Consider the following 17,651-nt stretch of genomic DNA (forward strand, 5'->3'; position numbering starts at 1 on the left):
CCACAAGTACTCCTTTTCTTTTTGTGAATACAGACTAACACGGCTGCTACTCTGAAACCAAAAATTATTAGGGGTGTGGGACAGTTTCCCTATGAGGAGAGATTAATAAGACTGGGACTTTTCAGCTTGGAAAAGAGATGGCTAAGGGGAGATATGATTGAGGTCTATAAAATTATGACTGGTGTTGAGAAAGTATAAGGAAGTGTCATTTATTACTTCTCATAACAGAAGAACTAGGGTCACCAAATGAAATTAATAGTTAGCAGGTTTAAAACAAATAAAAGGAAGTATTTCTTCACACAACGCATAGTCAACCTGTGGATCTCCTTGCCAGAGGATGTTGTGAAGGTCAAAACCATAACAGGATTCAAAAAAGAACTAGATAAATTCATGGAGGATAGGTCCATCAATAGCTATTAGCCAGGATGGGCAGGGATGGTGTCCTTAGCCTGTGTTTGTCAGAAGCTGGGAATGAGTGACAGGAGATGGATCACAATGATTATTGTTCTGTTCATTCCCTCTGGAGCACCAGCATTGGGCACTATCATAAGACAGGCTACTGGGCTAGATGGGCCTTTGGTCTGACCCAGTATGGCCGTTCTTATGTTCTCCTGCAACCCCAACATAATAAAACCACCTTGACAAGAGGCGTAGTGCTTAGGGCGACCTAGTTAGAATGATGCAGTGGTCAGTGTAGACCAGGAGTGGGCAAGCTATGGTCTGCAGGCTGCATCCAGCCTGTCATACCTTTTATTCTGTCCCTTGAGCTCCATTGCCCCGCTCTGCCTGCCTGGCGTTCCCGTGTATTCAGGACCTGTATGACGGGCATGAGGGCATGCATGTTACTCTAGCTGCACAACCCAAATGCGCTTCATGCACAGAGCCTGGAACATGCAAGCCCACGTGCCTGCTACTTGTTCACTTAGGTGACTCTGATGTTTTAGTAAAGTTAATTTTCCATTGTTGAGGATAAAACAAAGGGTAGATGGCCAGGGAGTGCTCAGTGGCAGTTTTCAAAGTTGTGGGCTGTTGGGACCTACAAGGAAGGAGATTTCTGAGAGCAGGAGTCTGCTGAATCTCAATGAATTCCAATGACTGGAGCTGATGTCTGGAAAGGTGCTGCTACCAGGGATACTGAGGGTGCGGCAGGAACCCCCAGCTTGAAGTGGCTTCCATCATATACATGTAAGCAGTGTCAGGATGAGCTCCACCCTGACATCTGGTGGTGAGGTGTGGCAAGTTGTGGAAAAGAACTTCAGGGGCCGATCTCATTTGCATAGGCACACCCACCACGCCGAGAATGAGACCATAGCTGCCCAAATGGTCACTTTGGCTGCTGTGGGATCCCCAGTGTCTCTGCTATTGGGGCAGGAAGAATAAATTGTTATTACCCTGATTATGGGAACTGTGCTTGGAACTGTACGTGGCATTATGTTGGGGAAACACCACCAACAGGATTCATAACACAACCCATGAGCAAAAACAACCCCACCCCAGGCAAATTGGGGCATGCCCTTTTCCCTTTGGTTCTTGAGTCCAGCAACCCCAAATCACCCAAAGTCCCAAAAGTCCAATGCCCCAAAAGTCTCTGTCCCTGGTCAGGGCAGCCCCAGAGTTCGAAAGTTTATCTGCGGAGCTTTACCTCCCAACCTGGGTGGAAATGGGACGGGGGTAAGAGGCACCTTACGTGATCTGAAGCTGACCGCCCCATAGCTCCATAGCGGCGCTCCACTCCGCCAGCCGCCCCACAAACTCCTTCGCTCAGCTGCGCTCCGCTCCGCCAGCCGCCCCACAAACTCCTTCGCTCAGCTCCACAGCCCACAAGCAGCTCCTGCCATCCACACACTGCTCCGCGTCAAACTGCTTCACCAGCCCTCCCGCAAACTGCTCCACAATATATCTTCAGGCTCCCCCACTACTTAACACAACACTCAGTGATTTCAGCTCTTAGGTGAATTCAGCTTATAGTAGGGGAGCCCCAGTGCTGGTGCACTGTCAGCCCAAAGTGAGCTCAGCAGCCTATAACTAGACTTCTAATAAAACCAAAATTAGCTCTGATATTCCACAGTGGAGAAAGGAGGAAGCGCAATCAGCATGTAAGGCCCTCACCAAGGGGCCCATGCCACCAAGTATTAATACTTGTCCCCAGCCTCTCTCCAGTCACACAGTTTTGGAACCCATGACCCTTGCCTAGCGAGTGCTACTTAGTTGATGGTGAATCCCTCCATCATAACAAAAGGCCACGTACAGTTCCAAGCACAGTTCCCATAATCAGGGTAATAACAATTTATTCTTCCTGCCCCAATAACAGAGACACTGGGGATCCCACAGCAGCCAAAGTGACCATTTGGGCAGCTATGGTCTCATTCTAGGCGTGGTGGGTGTGCCTATGCAAATGAGATCGGCCCCTGAAGTTCTTTTCCACAACTTGCCACACCTCACCACCAGATGTCAGGGTGGAGCTCATCCTGACACTGCTTACATCCTCCCCCAAGCTGAGACTTTGTCGTCCCGACAAATCACACTCCCTTTATACCAACTCATTGGTTTCCTCCAAAGGGCCTCAGGAAGCCCACTTTAGCTTCCACAAGCCTGTGTGCTAAATGTATTGGCTCCTCACTAGTCACCCCAGGTGCATCATAAGTTAACCGTTTCACTGGTCTTATCACCCTGTCTCGTCTATTGAGAATCTCTGTTGCCGAAGTAGGGGGAACATCCTCCTGAGTGACGGATGGAGAGGCTTCCCTGGAGGGTCCCTCGGCTACTGGCGTAGGCCCCTGCACTCCTAGTTCTAACGCTGGAGGGTCCAAGGTGCCCAGGACATCCTCTACCTGTCTGTCCCCATTGTCCAATAACCTGTGTGTGTCATCACAGGGGGGTCTCATCAGCAGCACCGGGGTATCAGAAAGGGGCCTAAATAGTTCCGCCATTGGGTTTAGGGCGGAAGAGGGAAAACTCTCGTTTGGTTCAGCTGATCGAGACTGAAATCTTGTCTCCATCCCAGGATACACCAGGGTTGTGTCTTCCTCCTCAGACTCACTCTCAGATGTGCAGAATAGGGGTAAGTTAGCTGCAGGGGGCCCACTGTCTGTGTTGGATGGCAACTTTGGTCTAGCACCTCTGTTCTGCCCGGCGGCCCTGCCATGGCCCATCTCACAAGGGGTGCTTACCAATTCCCCCACAGGGAGCAAAAGGTTTCTATGCACCGTCTTTATTTGCCCTGGACCGTCTTCAGGTTTGATCTTGTAGACTGGCAGATCTCCCAGCTTTTCCATCACCAGGTAAGGTATTGCCTTCCATCTGTCAGCTATCTTGTGTTTGCCAGCAATACCCAAATTTCGCAGCAGGACTCTGTCCCCCGGCTGGAGCTCCTGCGAACGCACTCTAGCATCATATCGATGTTTGTTGCGGTCTGCGTTCTTCCGAGCCGCAGCGGTAGCTAAGCGATAAGCATCCCGCAGCTTTTCTCTTAGTCGGGATACATATTGCTGATGAGTTTCATAGCTATCTCCATCCTCTGATACACCAAAGCACAAGTCTATGGGTAATCTTGGTTCTCGCCCAAACATCAAGAGATATGGGGTGACTCCCGTAGCATCGTTCTTTGTGGCATTGTAGGCATGCACCAGAAATGCGACATGCTGGCTCCAGGTTGCCTTCTGCTCTGGTCGCAAAGTTCCCAACATATCTAATAGGGTTCGATTGAACCTCTCTGGCCGAGGATCACCTTGGGGGTGATAAGGCGTTGTCCTAGACTTTTTAATTCCTGCTATCTTCAGCACCTCCTTCAGAAGGTGACTCTCAAAATCCCGCCCCTGATCAGAGTGTATCCGAGCCGGGAATCCATAGACTGAGAAATATTTGTCCCACAATACTCGAGCAACGGTGGTGGCCCTCTGATCATGTGTGGGATATGCTTGTGCATACCGTGTAAAATGGTCAGTCACTACTAGAATGTTTCCAACATTCCTCTTGTCTACCTCTACAGACAAGAAATCAATGCATACCAACTCCAAAGGTTTGTTGCTGGTGATGTTCTTGAGATATGCAGCCCTCGTGGGCAGAGTTTTCCTTTGAACACATCGAGCGCAAGTCTCACATTTCCTGCGAACATCTTCAGCCATTCGGGGCCAATAGAACCTACTACGAATAAGTTCCAGGGTCCTCTCCATCCCTAAATGCCCAAAGTCATCATGCAGGGCCCTCATGGCCAGGGCTCTGTACTTTTTTGGCAGTACTAGTTGTGCTCGTTGTTTTTGTAAAGGGTCAGTGGTCATTCGGTGTAGCACTCCCTGAATCAGTTTTAATTTGGTCCATTCTCTCAATAGTAGTTTACCCTCCGGGTTAGGTGGGACAACCGCAGCTGGGCTTCGCCCCTCCCTTTTGGCAAGTAGTGTATCACGAATGTCAATATCTTGCCGCTGGGCTTCTTGCCAGTCAGCCGCATTGAGCATGGGCAAAGGAGATTGGTCTAATGCAATATAGTTCACCGAAGCAGAAGGCATGCATTCAGGGGGCAGGCCCAAAGCTTCTGCAACACATCCCTGAAAGCCTTCACGGGCCTCTGGCTCTCGGCGACTCACACTGCAAATAGCTCTCACTCCATCTGTGGGTATCACAGCAACTTCTGGAGCCTGCGGACGCCTGGACAATGCATCTGCATCCACATTGCTTCTCCCTGATCGGTACTGAATGCTGAACTCATAGCTAGCCAAGGCGGCCACCCATCTCTGCCCTGTAGCATCCAGCTTAGCACTTGTTAACACATAAGTCAGTGGATTGTTGTCTGTCCACACCTGGAACTGAGCACCATACAAGTAGTCTCGAAATTTCTCAGTGATGGCCCATTTCAAGGCTAAAAACTCCAGCTTGTGGGTGGGATAGCGAGTTTCACTATCAGACAATCCTCGGCTGGCAAAGGCTACAGGTTTACATTTGCCTTCCACTTCCTGGTACAGGACTGCTCCCAGACCCTCCAAACTGGCATCAGTATGCAGGATAAATGGTTTGCTTGGGTCAGCAAAAACTAGGACTGGAGCATGACTTAGGCAAGTAATGATTTCTCGAAAAGCCCTTTCACATCTCTCATCCCGGACGAGCCCCCAAAAATGTAACCCTTCTGCCCGTCAGAGTTGGCAGCAACAAGGGCCAGGTTCAATATCTAGGGGTTCCATTCCAATAACACAATGAAAAACGGCTCGAGCCCCCACCCAGTGACCTGGGACAAATATATACCACCCCCGCTGGGCGCCTCCAAGAGGCAATACTTCCCCTCTCGCAAGCACATAGTCTGAGTAGCAAAAGTCTTTTAATAACAGAGAGAAACAATGTGGCATTATGTTGGGGAAACACCACCAACAGGATTCATAACACAACCCATGAGCAAAAACAACCCCACCCCAGGCAAATTGGGGCATGCCCTTTTCCTTTGGTTCTTGAGTCCAGCAACCCCAAATCACCCAAAGTCCCAAAAGTCCCAAAAGTCCCAAAAGTCCCAAAAGTCCCAAAAGTCCCAAAAGTCCCAAAAGTCTCTGTCCCTGGTCAGGGCAGCCCCAGAGTTCGAAAGTTTATCTGCGGAGCTTTACCTCCCAACCTGGGTGGAAATGGGACGGGGGTAAGAGGCACCTTACGCGATCTGAAGCTGACCGCCCCATAGCTCCATAGCAGCGCTCCACTCCGCCAGCCGCCCCACGAACTCCTTCGCTCAGCTGCGCTCCGCTCCGCTCCGCCAGCCGCCCCACAAACTCCTTCACTCAGCTCCACGGCCCACAAGCAGCTCCTGCCATCCACACACTGCTCCGCGTCTAACTGCTTCACCAGCCCTCCCTCAAACTGCTCCACAATATATCTTCAGGCTCCCCCACTACTTAACACAACACTCAGTGATTTCAGCTCTTAGGTGAATTCAGCTTATAGTAGGGGAGCCCTAGTGCTGGTGCACTGTCAGCCCAAAGTGAGCTCAGCAGCCTATAACTAGACTTCTAATAAAACCAAAATTAGCTCTGATATTCCACAGTGGAGAGAGGAGGAAGCGCAATCAGCATGTAAGGCCCTCACCAAGGGGCCCATGCCACCAAGTATTAATACTTGTCCCCAGCCTCTCTCCAGTCACACAGTTTTGGAACCCATGACCCTTGCCTAGCGAGTGTTACTTAGTTGATGGTGAATCCCTCCATCATAACAAAAGGCCACGTACAGTTCCAAGCACAGTTCCCATAATCAGGGTAATAACAATTTATTCTTCCTGCCCCAATAACAGAGACACTGGGGATCCCACAGCAGCCAAAGTGACCATTTGGGCAGCTATGGTCTCATTCTAGGCGTGGTGGGTGTGCCTATGCAAATGAGATCGGCCCCTGAAGTTCTTTTCCACAACTTGCCACACCTCACCACCAGATGTCAGGGTGGAGCTCATCCTGACACTGCTTACATCAGGAACCCTCTTAGATTTACAAATAGTTTATTAACACATTTAGCAAAGTCACACACACCCCAGCTCAGGAAGGTAGACAGAGATGCTGTAGAACGTCCATCGGCACATTCATATACTTAGATAATTTGTTGAAAAAGAACCTAAAACGTGAGCCATTGTTTTTTATGTGGTGGGCCAGAATGATGAGGAGGAGGTGGAGTTGGTGGCAGCGATCAGGACAGAATGGCAGGGCAAGACTAGAGTCAGCAAGGCCAAATGCTCCTTCTGGATTATTTCAGACCCCTGGCACTGCCAGCCCTGCTTCCCTCCCCGCCCCCAGCCCAGCGCACTCTATGGCCACGGGGCCCTGGGCATGGCTGGGCTCTCTGGGCCATTCCACACCCCTGGCCCCTGAGCCTGTTGTGATCTTGAGCCCGTCTCCTCGATGCCTCATTCTAGGGAATCTCCAGCCCCTGGGGAGCCTCCTGCCCCCACTCCCGGCCCACACACACACCCCAGCTGTCCTGTCTTGGGCAGGGTCCAGGCCCTGAGAGACTCACTGGCTGTTCCCAGCTGGCCAGGGCCATTGGTGCTGGTACCGCGCTCTCTTGGCCAGAGCTCCCAGCCCCTGACCCAGGCCGGCCTGTTGCCCCAGCACTGACCCCTCCTCTGCAGCTCTGCCTGGCGGAGCCCCTCTCTCTGCCGCTGCCTCTGGTGCTGCGCTCGCAGGCTCAGCCCGTGCCAGGGCCAATGCGGCGCTGCTGGGGCTGCTCCTCCGCCGGCACCTGGGTTCTCTGCGTCTGGGGCAAGTGGCCGGGCGAGTGGGCAGGGACCTGCTCAGAGACACACGCCCTGTGCTGCACCCGGAGGGCAGAGACCAGCCAGGGCCAGGCAGCAAAGTGCCACCGTGCTGGGATTAACCCTTTCCTTCCACCCACCCCACCAGCCCCTGACTGGTCAGTGCCACTCGACTGCCCGCGTTCTGACCCCAGGGACCCAGGTCTGGCAACTCGGGGGAGTCACTGCGTGAATTTGTGGGGCAGAGTAACCAGGGCTCCATGTGCAATGGGGAAGGCCCCATGCTGTCATGCAGACCTTAGGGGCTGGGCAGTGAGTGCCCATGTGTGAGCCAGGCGCTGCAGAGACAGAACAAGGGGCTGCTGGCCCCAAAGGGCTCCCGGTCTGAGTGCGGACAAGGCCCAGCAAGGGGAGCAGCAAACGCCAAGATGATGCAAGGATCCCAGTGCACCCTTGGGCCTGTCTGGCTGGGTCTGACAGAGTATTGTAGTGACCCTGCCGGGCCCTGGGTCACTCCCAGTTCAATGTACAGCCAGCAGGGGGCTCAGCACCCCCAGGGCACAGGGCAGGGCAGGGGCACTCAGAGGACGGGGCAGTCACAGGCAAGAGGCAACAGCCTGGGAGCTGGGATGGGGAGGCCAGGAGTCAGGTGGGAGGCACCACCCTGTGCTCAGTTGCTCCAGGTTCTCACTCAGCGACGCAGGCTCCATTGGGCCCAAGCAGACAGACTGGAGAGAGCGAGGCTCTGTCTGCCTGGGGAACGGGCAATTCTGTTAAATGGGGGCCAGTTGTGCAGACGCATCATGGGGTGGCGCCCACACATACCACCCTCAGCCGGCTCTGGGTGGCCCTGCAACTGCCCTGCCTCAGTTTACTCTCTTCAGCATTCCTTAAACTGCTCCCCACAGTCCAAAAGGGCTGAGACAAAAGTCCCCTGCTGGGGTCTACTCTGAGTCCCAGCAAACCCCAAAATAAAATCTTTTCCTTCACTCTGCTCTAGCCTCTGGCTCTAATTCAAGGTCCTCACTCTCCTCGAGTCAGGAGACCCCAGCCCTCCTTCCTGGAGCTGGATTCAGTTCAGACTGTACCTTTTTCCCTGCAGACCTCACCTGCAGGCCTCTGTCCTAATTCAGCTGCTATTTCTATCAATGTCATCTCTGGCAGCTCCTCCCCCTTAGAGGAGCTCCTCTCTCTAGGTGCACCCCTTCCAGGGTCCTTGCTCTGTGAGCTGTCCTGGGCCCCCCTCTCCTCAGCAGCTTCCTCTTTCTGGGATCCCTTCAGCTGAGCCCTGATAACCCTTTATCAGGCTCATTAGCTGTTTAGCTGCCAACCAGGCACTAGGGATTTCATTACTTCCAGGTGGGGCTGGGTTGGCTGGTTCTCCCTTACAGGAGCCTGTCACAGGTAGGCTGATCCCTGACTCCCCGTAAAGGGCCGGCCCCCATGACCTCCCTTCCCCCCGTTTACCTAAAAGCAGGCTTGACCGTGGCTAACACTTGGTGATGTTCTGCAGCCAGGGGGCACTTCCTGCCCTTCTGCCACAAGGAAACCTACAAGGCCCTTGGCCATATTTTTATCCTCATCACTGAATTGTGAAAAAATGAAGAGACCAGGAGTTGTGTTCCCCACAGTCCTGTGTAGCTCATGTGATGGGCAAAATCTCCCATAGTCTTCAGCATGGCGTAGTTCAGAACAACATGTACTGTGTGAGTCAGGCCCTCTGGCCATAGCAGAGGTAGGCAATAGCACCAGGCTTTCACCATTGCCGTCATGATGCTGTAACAGATACAGGCTGGCTACAGAGCTTCCTCCGGAGCCAGGTACACACCAGATGTGCTCATCACAAGGCCCTTCAGGGCTCTGCCAGGTCTGGCTGAGGTTAGCTTAAATAAGGTCTGCTACACACAGACCCACCTAGCTACAAGGTCCCTCCAACAGCTGCCTCCCAGGACACACTCACACACATGCCCTTTGGAGTTAAGTTTGTCTTTCATTCAGATAGCTCCTTATTAGCATCTCTAATTATTACTGAGCACAGCTTTTCTTTCCTGCAGCCTTCAGTAAATGAGCTCTGGGAGCACATTTCAGATCCTCCTCCGTTCACCTGGCTGGGTGTAATGTTAGGAGCTGGGAAAGTGCCTTTCTGCTTCTCCCCTTTTCCTGTAGGATGGACTTCGTTTTAGCCCAGCTCTGGTTCGGGCTTTGTGCTGCTTTTTCAGGTCTCTGGGGAGAGAGGTCCCCAGTCTCTTCCTTTTCTATTTCAACTTCCTCTTGGACGTATGTTTTTATGGTGGCTTTTCCCTCCAGCAGGTGCAATCTCCACCTCAGACAGTCCATCTTCCACACGATGGGCCTGTACCTCTGCACCCACCACAGCGCTGTTCTTGTCTCCAGCTGGCTGGTGTAGCTCACTGCCCAGCTGCTCTGTTTTTTGGAGAAGCTGCGCCTTCTCTCTCTGACATAATTTCATCTCTTTCCACAAGGCCTCTGGGCTCTCCTGTTTCGTATGCGTCTTAGAGCCGGGCTTCATTCCATACTCGATCTTAAGCTGGATCTGGAGCTTAGTCAGCTTCTTCTGCAACAACAAACACTGCTGTTTCCCGGTCACCTTCCAGTGCTGAGATGGGCTCCTTCCAGTGCTCCTGCTCCCGTTCCCACTGGATGGCTTGGGCTGAGATCCAGTCCCTTGTCAGCGCATCTCCTCTAGCTCCTGCAGGGCCTCAGCCTTTGGGCCTGGAGGGTGCTCAGCTGTGCAAGGCCTTCTGCCCTGCTCCCCTCAGCTGCAGCAACCTTTTCTTCTCGCTCTGCCCAGTCCATTGTGGGTGGGGTTGCTGGGTCGCTGTAGAGGACTCGGCCACTAGTGCAGCTTCCTTTGTAGCCAGCACCTCTGTATCTGTGCCCGTCGACATCCAGCCCTTCAGTGACTGATCCACTTGTTCCCCTAAAAAGCCTCCCAGGACACCCGCAGCATCACTGCACTCCCCTGTGTAAATGCAGCCTCCTGGTGATTTATTGCTGGGCTCTCTTATCGCACACACCAGAGCCCTCAGGCTGCACCTTTGCCCTCTCCTGAACCCTCAGCTTTAGTCTGTCTAGTTCTTTAACTTAGTCCAGGAGCTGCTCCTTCTCCTCTATTAGGAAACGTCTACATTGGAGCTAAGAGGTGTGATTCCCAGCTCATGTAGACGTAGCTGAGCTAGCACCTAAAAACAGCCGTGTGGCCAGGGTAGCACAGGTGGCAGCTTCAGCTAACCATCTGAGTAGAAACCCGCCCAGCCCCCCTTGGTACGTACTCAGGCAGCTGGCCCGAGCTGCCCTTCCTCGCCGGGCTACACTGCTACTTTTAGCGCTCTAGCTTGAGCAGAGTTAGTGTAGGTACGTCTACATGAGCTGGGAATCTCACCTCCCCGCTCAGTTGCAGACACCCTCTGTTTCAAGTTCTCCAGGTTTCTTCCTTCTAACCAGCGTGGCAGGCTCCTGTGTCCCAGCAAACCCTCCTCTAGTTTCCCAGCCACACCACTCCCATCCTGCAGCCCTTTCTGGGCCCCTCCTTCCAAGGCCTAGGGCTTGTTCAAGCCCTTCCCGTTTTGGCTCCTGGGTAACTTTCCTCTTGCATGGCTCATTTTCTACCTTGGCTGCCTGGAGACTGTTGTTCCCCATCTCCCTGTTGCTTTACTCCTCCCTCGGCTGAACGATTCCGGTCTCCAGGTGCTGCTTCTCCTCTAGGGCCTGGGCTCCTTGACCAGGAGTATTGTCAATTCCAACTGCCACTTCCTCCCTGTGGGATGGTACCTGGCGCTTGGTACATTCAGCAGCTGTGAGTTTCTCCTGAATATCAATAATCTCATCAGTCCTCGGCTCATGTCGGTGCTGGAGCTTAATCTTCAACAGCTGGGCTTTTTGGGAGCTAGAGCAGAATTTCTTCTGCCGAATGCCCTATTTCTTTTCAGTGCCTTGACCTGTTTGCTCTCCACAGCCACAACCTGGTGGCTTCTCTCCTGCTCTGTGAGTAGCTCCTTCTGCCTGTCTTCTGGTCAGTGGGCTTGCTCCTGTTGCTTGGCCAGTTTCAGTAAGAAAACCCGTACCTGGGCCTGCAAATTACAGAGCTGTTCAATAGCCCTCTCAGAGCTCTAGTAACACCACCCTCTTGGGACCACCAGAAATGCTGAATCACATTTAGCTTCTTCCTCAGCTCCCCTGGCCCAGAGAGCCTGCTGTCCACTAAGCTGCTGGTTGGATCATTTTCCAAGGGAGTCCTTTCAGGATCCTGGAGGAAGCTACTCAAATGCCCCCAGTTCTCAAGCTTTGTTTCTGGGAGCGAGGCTAAGATATCCCTGGTAAGCAGAGGGATATCTGAAACCCATGGCTGGCCTCTCCCTCTGAAGCTTATACCCCAGGGCCTGCTTTCTTAGCTACCCATTTTGCTCAGTGCTAGAAACTCTCACTGCCCCATAGCAACATCCCCGATCCCCTCTGTCCAAAATCCAAAGTTCTTGTAGGGCAGCATCTTTTTATGTGTCCCTTTTCTGTGTAGTCAAAACAAATTGACCCTGGAGGGGGAACTCTTCCCAGCCCAAAATAGGGTTCCCACAGTCCTGGGCCTGACCTCCCCATGGCAGGGTGTCTAATAACCTGGGACTCCTCTGTTCCCCGAGCGTTCTGGGAAACCAGGCCAGTCTGCCCATCCTTGCTTCTGGAGGCAGCCCCATCTTATATGCCCGTCCTGCCCACAGTCTGTGCACAGCACTGGACCAGCCCTGTCTGCAATGGGCCAGGGTGACTCTTTCAAGTCACTGGCCCTCCTCTGTGCATCGCTGTGGGTGCGTGGGCACTTCCAGCAATGGGAGCTGGAATACCCTTGGCTGTTGCTGGCCCTCCAGACATCAGCTTGGGAGAGTGAATGTCCCACCATCATGGAAGGTGTCTGTACCGTGCTGCTCTGTCAGCCCTCCTGGGCGAGTCTCAGAGCCGGGGTGACAGACATCAGCTTCTGGGGTTTGAGCTAAGCATTAAACACAGCTGTTTAGATGTTGTGTCTGGGGCTGGAGCCTGGGTCTGAACTCCACACTTACTCCCTGGGCTTCAGAGCCCCAGCTCCAGCCTGAGCCAGAAGGTCTGTACGGCTCTTTTTAGCGCCATAGCAGGAGCCCCCACAAACCTCATTCTGTTGTCCCGGCTCTGAGACTTGCTGCCACGGGCTGTGTAGACGAACCCAAAGTGTCTCCAGAGTCTGGGTGTGAAAGTTCCCAGAGTGTCTGACCCAGGGCCGGTTAATTAGAGCAAGGGGGGTGGCTGGCACAGTCATTAGATGGAGACACCTGAGCCCCTGGGGCTCTGAGACGGTCTCTGGGAGCATTATCCGCTCTGGGAGACACCCAGGTGCAGCTGCAGAGGGTCTGTGCCACTCGCACAATCCAGGGGAGAAAATCGCTCTGAGCAGAGAGTTCAGGCTGGAGCCGAGACTCCATTTTCAGCCTGATTTTTTGGGTGCGATCAGGAGCTGGGGGGGTGGGGAATTTTCCTACCCAGGGCAAATTTAACGGCAGCACTGGGGTGTTTCATAGCTGATGACCTGAGCCCGTAACTCTGCGTTGCTGAGGATGTTGACAGTCACTCATTGCAAGTCATTGGGGTTTAGGCTCCTAAGTTGATCAGACAGGTTTGAAGTGGAGCTGGGTGAAATGTTTTGGACAAATAGTTTATTTGCTGCAAAATATTATTTTTGATAGGCTGAAACTTTGCAAATCCATGTTGAGTTTGCTGAATACTTTGAATGAACAGAAGAATATGCCACCCCTTCCCTTCTAGCCTTTAGCCCAGTGGCTGGGCCCTCATCTGGGAGCCCAGGTTCAATCCCCCCCGTGTGATATAGGGGAAGGAATTGGAATGGGGGTCTCCCCCCCCTCAGGTGAGGGCTGGAACCGCTGGGCTCCAGGTTTCTGACATGGGGCTCTCTGTGTCTCTCCTGCTGAAGATGCCCGTGTCTAAATACTGCCATGGGCCCTCGGCCAGAGCATGGGAGTGAGAATGACCCTGCAGCTCAGTGGGTCAGGCCCCACCTGGTACGTACACCCAGAGTCAGCTCCCCTGCTCCATTGACCCTGTAATTATTGATCCATAACCCCAGTGAGAGAAGGGGTTATGGCCCCTGGCACAGCAGTGTCTCAGGCATGTCGGTGCCCCTGTGCAAACCCCTAGTGCAGACGCGCTGCACAGGTGTGAGTCAGGACTGGCCCCTGGTGCAGCTTATCCCAGATGGAGGGGGCAGGAAGTGGGGAAATGTCCCCGCCCTCCCCACTGCCCCAGCCCCATTAGTAATGGCCCCTGGTCCCCCCATTACCCAGTTACACCTCCAAGCATCCCCCCACTGTCCTGCCCCCACCCAGGAGCCAAGCCCAGATCTACTTCCCATGGCCTGGGGGAGGGGCTGGGCTTGGCGAGGGGAGGGGAGGGGCTGGCTGTGGGGTTTGCCTGGCTGGAAGGTGGTACCCATGGGGCCGGCGGCATGGAGAGTCCCAGCTCCACCCCTGGGGCAGGGCTGCCTGGCCAGTGTATGTGGGGACAGTGCCAACCTGCTCTTAGTAACAAACCAACCACACATGGCCCCAAAGCAACAGAGATGCAGACCTGCCCCCTTCACCCCTCTCTGCCCCCTGGCACCTGCCAATCTCCTCATTGCCCTCCGGCCCCTAGCTCTTGCCCCTCCCTTCCCCTTCCCTCAACCTCTGTGCCCACCTGGCCCCTAATTCTATCCTCCATGGCTCCACTTTGCCCCACCCCTTCCCTTTACCCCCTTTCTGCTCCCATGGTCCCCTCTCTACGCACTTTGTCACATGTCCCCTGCCCTGTCACATGTCCCTGCCCCCCACCTACCTCTGCCCCCCTGGAGCCCACCCCCCTTCTCACCCTGCCCTCCTGGGCTGGCAGCTGCCCCCTCTTCCAAACACTCTTTGCACCTGGTGCCCACCCATCACTTCACTCCCCTACTCCCTAGCCTCTGCTGTTCCCTTTCCCCCCTGCTCACGAATCCCAGCTCTCCCCTCACTCCCATTTGCCCCTAGTGCCCACCCCATCTTTCACCCTCCTCTGTTGTCCTGGCTCCTGCTCTTATCATTCCCCTCAGCGCTCCTTGCACCTGCCCCTCTCCGCATCCTCTCTGCCCCCCTGGCACCCGCCCCTTCCCTTGCCCCCCTGTGCCCACCCCTCCTCTAGCCCCACTCTGACCCTCTGGCTCCTGCCCCTTCCCAATCCCCTCTCCTAACACCCTCTCCCCACCTGCCCTGCCTCTCCCCTCCCCCCTCTCTGCCCCCTGGTGCCCACCCCTCCCCCCTCAGCCCTCCTTGTGTCTGCCCCTCTGCTCACCCCCCTCACCCCCTCTGTCACCTGCCCCTCCCCTTGCCCCCTTCCTCCCTGGTGCCCCCCCACACACACACCATCCTCTGCCCCCATCACCCATGACTTTCCCCATTCCCTGCCTTTCTGGTGCCTACCTCTGCTTTCACACCATCCTGCTCCTAGCACTTACTGCTCCCCTCCCCCTTCCCTCCTTTTGCCTGCCCCATCCTTTCCCCCGTCTGTCCCCCACCACCTGCCCCTCCCCCTGCCCCTTAGGGACCCACCTCTTCCCTTGCCCCCTCTATCCCCCAATACCTCCTCTTGCCCCTTGTTGGCCACAGTGCCTACCCCTTTCCATGCCGCACGACTGTCCCCCTAGCGCCTGCCCCTCCCCCGCCCCATTACTGCCTGCCCATCTGCTTGTCCCCTCAACCCCCTGACTTTCACCTCTCCCCTTGTGCCCCTCTAGCCCCTTAGCACCCACCCCTTCCCTTGCCCTCCCACCTCCCCGTGATGACAACCCTTCCCTCACCCTTCATTTGCCCCGGTGCCTGTCCCGTCCCACGCTACACCACTGCCCCCCAGTGCCCACCTCTCCCCCACTCTGTCCTGCCAATGCCTGTCTCTGACCCCATCCCTCCCCTCACCTTCTGGCACAAGCCCCCTTCCTTGCCCCCCCACCCCCTGGTGCCTGCCCCTTCCCTTGTACCTCCTCCCCCTGCCACCTTCCCCTTAGTTCTCCCCCCACCCCTCCTGTCGCCCCCTCTGCCTCCCTGAGACCTGCACCCCTCACCCCCGTCTAGTGCCCTGGTACCAACCCTTCTGTTCACTCCTCTGCCCCTCTGACGCCCATTTCTACCCTCTCCCCCATCTGCCTCTATGGTGCCTGCCCCTTCCTCTGCTCCATCTGCCTGCCTGGTGAAAACCCCTTCCCTTGACCCACTTTGGGCCCCCTGGTGTCAGACCTTCCTTCCCCCCATCTCTGCCCCCCTGGTGCCCACCCCTCCCCACACCCTTTCCTAACCTCTAGGTCCCACCCCTCCCCTCATCCTCCCTCTGTCCCCCTGGTGCCCACATCTCCACACCCCTGTGCCCCCCAGGGCCTGCCCTTCTCCACACCCCACTTTCTACCCCCCACCTGTGTGCACCTGTTCCCTTCCCCCACTCTGCCCCCTGGTGCCCATCCCTGTCCTGTCTCTACTCCTTACATCTGCCCCTCTGATCAGCCCCCTCATCCCTCCTGGAGACTAGCCCTTCCCTCACCCCCCCACCCCAGCCCCACCAGCACCCACCCCTACCATCATGCCCCTCTCCCCCTTGATGACTGCCCCTTCTCTTGGTCCCGTTTCCCCCTGGGGTCTGCCCCACCCCTTGCCCCCCCATGGTCCTATGGCACCTGCCCTACCCCTCACCCCTCTTCCTCCCCTTGTCACCTGCGCCTTCTCCCTCCCCCTCCCCCTCCTTTTCCCCTGGTGCCAACCTCTCCTTCTACCTCCCCTCTGCCTTCCCAGTGCCTGCCCCACTCCTCCTCCCCCCTCCCCACCCCATTGGAGCTCCCCCCATTCCCTCACAACCCTGTGCCCCTGGTGCCCGCCCCTTCCCTAGCTTCCCTGTGCCCCTGGGGTCTGTCCCCTTCTTCTGCCCTGGCACCCACCCCTCCCCTCACCCCCTGGAACCTGCTCTTCCCTTCCCCTGCCCCGTCCTCCTGGTGCCCACCCCTTCCCTTGCCCCCCCTTGCACTTCTGTCTGCCCCTCCCCTCCCTTTGCCCCCCCTCACCCCCTGCAGCCCTTTCAAACCTATCCCCCTTTCTCCCCCCGCCCCGGCCCTCCTGGTGCCAGCTCCTCTTTCCCCCCCACTGCCCTTGTGCCTGCCCCCCTCGACCCCTCCCCCCGTGTTCCCTCACCTGCCCCTCCCCTTTCCTCTCCCAGCATCAAGCTGTCCCCTCCCCCATCCCTCTGCTGCCCTCCCCTCCCTTCCCCTCCCCCACGGACACCTTCCCTCCCCCTCCCCCGGCCTCTGCCATTTCCTCACAGGCAGATGGGCCCTGACTCCCCTCAGGCAACAACCCCCCCCCATGCCTCCCCCCCCCACAGCAATTAACGGGACGCAGGTTAATTTCCCTTCGATCCCAGTGACCAGCCCCTGCCCCCGGCCCTGACTCGGTGACTCTCTCCCCAGTGGACGTGACTCTGGATCCAGACACGGCAAATCCCTGGCTCGTCCTGTCTGAGGATCGGAAACGTGTGAGACACGGAGACAGACGCCAGGATCTGCCCGACAAGCCTGAGAGATTCGATACTTATCCCATTGTCCTGGGCGCTGAGGGGTTCGCGGGCGGGAGGCGTTACTGGGAGGTGGGGGTGGGAGACAAGACTGAGTGGGAACTGGGGGTTTGTAGGGAATCTGTGCGCAGGAAGGGGTGGGTCACATACACTCCTGGGATTGGATTCTGGGCCGTGTGGCTGAGGAAGGGGGTATACCAGGCCCTCACCTCCTCCTGGACACCCCTCCCCGTGAGCGTCCGGCCCGGCCGGGTGGGGATTTTCCTGGACTATGAGGCGGGCGAGGTCTCGTTTTACAATGTGACTGACGGGTCCCGTCTCTTCACTTTCACTGGCACCTTCTCCGGGACGCTCCGCCCTTATTTCAGTCCCGGTCTCAACGCTGGGGGTAGAAACGCGGCTCCCCTGATCCTCTGCCCGGTCCCGGCTCCGGCCGGGGGGCATCTCGGTCCCTGACAGTGACCCCGCGGCACGGACACCCCCTGTGGCAGAGGCCAGTTACTGCAGCTGCTGGAGTTTTTTGTGCTGACCAGACGCTGCCAGTTTCCCTTTCCAGCTGCAGTAGAAAACCGGACACCTGGCAACCCCTGCCCAGGCTGCTGAGTGGGACCCAGACAGATTCCCCCCCCACACACGTGTTTGCTCCACCCCTGGCACAGGGCGATGCTGGTAAGAAATACGGCCAGACAGCGAGTGGCTTTTGCTGCCCTCACCTTTCCCCGTCTCCTGCCCAGGGGTAGCAGATGGTGACGGATGGGGATCATTCACTCCTCTCACAATTTTCTACCCCGTGAAATCTCAATGCAAAATATGAAAAAAAGAT

At 55.8% G+C, this 17,651-nt stretch overlaps 1 pseudogene; it reads right to left on the reverse strand.

Annotated features, from left to right (window-relative positions):
• Positions 1–17,272, reverse strand: part of LOC140898123 (butyrophilin subfamily 1 member A1-like) — a 73,645-nt pseudogene extending 56,373 nt beyond the window's left edge.
• Between the last annotated feature and the right edge of the window lie 379 nt (positions 17,273–17,651).

The sequence above is a fragment of the Lepidochelys kempii genome, chromosome 14 (genome assembly GCF_965140285.1).
Source record: "Lepidochelys kempii isolate rLepKem1 chromosome 14, rLepKem1.hap1, whole genome shotgun sequence".
In the NCBI taxonomy this organism is placed as follows: domain Eukaryota; kingdom Metazoa; phylum Chordata; order Testudines; family Cheloniidae; genus Lepidochelys; species Lepidochelys kempii.